Raw genomic sequence first — 4,135 nt, 5'->3', positions numbered from 1 at the left:
CTGTTAACATGAACTTCAAGCATTAACACTAATAACCACACTAATCACAGCATTGAAAACTCCAAATTAATTCAAATGCTGCTCAATAGACCAGCACTGCGTCATCACTGCCTGATACTTTTCTATCTGTTCAGATCTCTATGCAGTAATTAAATCCATTAACATGTAAAACTGGCTTTTATTCTCAAGGGGAAAAGTGAAAAAGGGAGCTGAATAACAAAAATCCTGGTGATGGAACTACAACTTCTCACACCTTCAATTACATCCAAATTCTTGGCCTTTTCTTTCTAAAATAGCAGCTTTCCTGCTCCCGGCTTTGCATCCAGACCCACCACATTTCACACATGCAGAAATATGACATAACTTAATGAAGGGGATGAGCATAGGTCTTAGAAACAGGAAACTTATACTGAGGTCATGACTCTGCCTCATATATATATATATGTAAGACCTCGGTTTTATACAGCACATTCTTCTCCCCATTTGTGAAACGGGAATGTCAAGTGCTCTCCCAGGCTGATTGTAGGAATCAAATGAGATGATCAAAGTGACGGTGCTTTGCAAACACTAAAGGACTTTACAAAATGAGCTGTTGTTCTTCATGATGTTCAGAAGCTCATAGGAGATGACATTTATTCTGAGTGAGGTGTGGGAATAGTGTAGAATGAGAAAATAAGATGTAAGTATTGTGCATAATAAGAGCTACTGAAGAATACCTTTTAAAAGAAGATATACTCATGACTCTCCTATAAATACAAAATAGATATACACCAAAGGCTTTATTTAACTCATTAATTAATGAGGGAATTGGTAGATGTTACAATGAATTCAAAAGCAAACTGGGAGTGTCACACATTTTTAGTCAAATATGGAATGCTGAAATGAATTTACAAAAGGATACAAAAGTGGTCACTATCTGCCAGAAAAAAATCAGTTGATTTCCATTAGATCCAATTGGCATTTCTATGGACAATAATTATTTGTATTCCTATCAGTTTTCTATAACTTCATTTCTATCTTATGGAGTTGTAAAATAACCTAGTCAAAGATACGGAGAGAGCTGGGCACAGTGATGTGCTCCTGTAGCCCCAGCTACTAGGAGGCTAAAGCAGGAAAACTGCTTGAGCCCAGGAGTTCAAGACCAGCCCAGGCAAAAGAGCAAGACTGCCATCTTAAAAGACAAAACACAAGTCAAGGAGAGGCAGAGATAACCCAGGTAGCTGAATGAACCAGGACAGCCGTCAAGTGTCAACATTTTTCACAAATATCCCTTACAGACCCTTTATTGTAAAAATCCCAGATCTAGTCAAAACAGCTTTCTGAATTCTGGCTTCATTACTTGGCTGGGCTCCGGGATATTTACTCAACTATCCCGGTTTTCCAGCTAATTTGCTGTGTGGGATAACTTTAGGCAAGTTCTCTTCTCCCAGCCAGGTCTCAGATTCCCTGTCTGAAAAATGAATGCATCAGATCAGTTGATCATTGGCCTTACATGACAAAACAATGAGAGAGTAGACTGAAAATGCTTTATACAATTGAGATAGTTAATCTCCCCATGAGGAAATATTTATATTAGTATTATTTGACCATCTTGAACAGATAAAGAAACATCATGTGGCTCTCCAGTTGCTTTACCTCTTAAATACATTTGTTTAGAAAGACAAACAAAATAAGAATTGTCAGGGAGAGACCGTGGAGAGTACTTCTGCATGCTAACGTATAATGTTAATTAATTTTATGTGTCACCTTGGAGGGTGTTCTTGGATGAGACTAACACTTAAGTTGATCAACTTTGAGTAAAGCAGATTACCATTCAGCATGCTGGTGGGCCTCATCCAGTCAGTAGATGGCCTGAATGGAAGAAAAAGATCAACCTCACAAGCTAAATAGAATTCTCCAGCAGACTGCCCTCCCAATGAAAGTCTGGGAACCCTGATTTGTGGGAGGGAGAAAGGCCTGTTTAGTGGCCCCAGTGGCCACAAAGGGCATCCCATGGAGCCTATCAAGGGACCTCAGCTCTGGTTCAGAACCACCACTTCCTACCTGGGCAGGAGTCACATCAACAGACATTCTTGGCTTTCCTGACAAGTGCGCTATGAGGAAGTGTCAGGGAACTTGAGCACTGAATGGCAAGGATAGAGAAAGGATCATGCCCAATCATAAAGCTCCTGAAAGAAGAAATGACCTCCTAAGATAAGGCTTAGTGCCCACCCTTGCTGAGACTCAGAATGAAGATACAGTAGTATCATAGAAGATTCTGTAATATCACTTACTGAGTCCTGCTGATGTGCCAGGAGCTGTGCTAGGTACACTTTACATAAATTGCCACACATGATCATCTCAACTGTGCTGAATGCTAGAAGCATCATTCTCATTCAACAGATGAGGCAACTAAGCTCAGTGTAAGAAAATATTTTCCCCTAAATCACCAAGCTCTGGGAAAAGATGTCCCAAGGAAAGAGTGTGGCTGAAGACCAAGGGCCATCAAGGCAGAGACTAAGGACACCAGTGAACACCCACCACATGAGCTCGGGCAAAGAGGGTGGCAAGAGATTAGGAGACAGGTTGGTCAGGCAGGCAGGCAGGCTTGGATGGGGGCCAGCATGTCTATCTGTCCCTCCAAAAAACTCGCTGCCATTCATTACAAATCGGTGGTCACTAGCAACATGTCACCTCCTCCTAGTTAAACCTTATCAGTCAGCCAAGGAAGAAGTTATGGTTGGTTAGACAAAGCACTTGTGGGCCCAGCCAGCCAAGAGCAGATCAGTTTACCAGTTATTGATGGGCTTTGATTTGCTAACAATTACATCACTTTTCAGAGAGACTAGGGAGCCACTGATGCAAGCTCACATTTCTTGAGGGAGCTCATTGGAGATGCTAAGTGAGGCACGTGATAGGAAACGGATTACAAGAAAGAAGAGTTACCTGAAATATTGACTGTCTTGAAAAAACAGTGCAGGTCTGAGTATGAGGTGAGTGAGTTAGAAACTACCAGCTCTGCCACCTTGAAGCCGTGCAGTCTTGAGCAAGCAGCTTACTTTTCTGAGCTTCTGAAAATGGAGATGTTACCATAGGCCTGTAGTGACTGCTAAATGAATGTGCAAATGTGAATGGGTTTTTATATATTAAAGTACTGGTCAGCAAACTTTTCCTGCAAAGGTCTAGATGTAAGTAATGTAGACTTTGTGGGTTAAACAGTCCCTACTGCAACTACTCAACACTGCTGTTGTAGTATCAAAGCAGCTGTAAACAATATATGACACACGGTGCAGGACAGTTCTCCAGGTGGAACAACCCAGCTCTCTCCCCTTCTTGCTGTTGTTCCCTGGAATAACTGTAAAATATGCTGAGAATGCAACATCCTGAGACAAAGAGAGACTGGCTGGAACAGGCTGGCTCTGTTCCAGTTTCCACCTAGAAATGGGATGTTCTTCAACACATTAGCCTAGTGAGTCCTTTTATACCCTGGGGAGGGTATAAAACCCAGGGTTGCCTGCTTTTCAGGGTCCCTCAGCAGCAGTGCAAGTGGGGCACATGAAGATGAGACCTCATTTACCTGGCAGCTTTTCTGAGTTTAGAGGGGAGAAGCTCACAATCAATCCTACACTTCTGTTATCCCTTGCTGTTTATCTGTAAATAATAAATTTATTTCATGTAATTTGTTATGTGTAAGGATCTTCTGCCTTACCAGACTCAGACAAGTTGGTAAACAGTGCACAGTGAACCTGCTTCACAAATGAGTGTGGCTATGTTCCAATAAAGCTTTATTTGTAGATGCCAAAATTTAAATTTTAGGTAATTTTTACACTTCATGAAATATTTTTCTTCTTTTGATCTTTTTTCGAGTATTTAAAATACAAAAACATTCTTAGCTTTAAGCCACACAAAAAGGAAGTGGGCCAGATTTGGCCACTGAGCCAATTTCCGCCCCAAAGTTCTATGTAAATGTGGAACACACAATAGAGTGTGGAACACACAATAGAGGCAGTTGTGCGAAGAGATAAATAAGACTACATCTTTCTTATTGAAAAAGCCACTAGCTGCTAAGCATTGTGGTGCTAACGTGAAGGAATGAGAAGTCTGGGAAAAGACAGGCCAATGTAGTCTGCAGTTACTGAGGAAGGGATTCCCAGAA

The 4,135-nt window shown here is 41.3% G+C and overlaps 1 long non-coding RNA gene across 1 annotated transcript; it reads right to left on the bottom strand.

Annotated features, from left to right (window-relative positions):
* Positions 1 to 753: 753 nt before the first annotated feature.
* LOC116479920 (uncharacterized) lies at positions 754 to 3,633 on the bottom strand. The gene is made up of 4 exons (XR_004251164.1): positions 3,557 to 3,633; positions 2,926 to 3,076; positions 1,811 to 1,851; positions 754 to 1,450 (listed from the first exon to the last, which is right to left on the bottom strand). It is a non-coding gene; the product is annotated as an uncharacterized LOC116479920 (long non-coding RNA).
* Positions 3,634 to 4,135: the final 502 nt, after the last annotated feature.

The sequence above is a fragment of the Hylobates moloch genome, unplaced genomic scaffold, assembly GCF_009828535.3.
Source record: "Hylobates moloch isolate HMO894 unplaced genomic scaffold, HMol_V3 SCAFFOLD_13, whole genome shotgun sequence".
Classification (NCBI taxonomy): domain Eukaryota; kingdom Metazoa; phylum Chordata; class Mammalia; order Primates; family Hylobatidae; genus Hylobates; species Hylobates moloch.
This window is presented reverse-complemented; position numbering and strand designations above follow the sequence as displayed.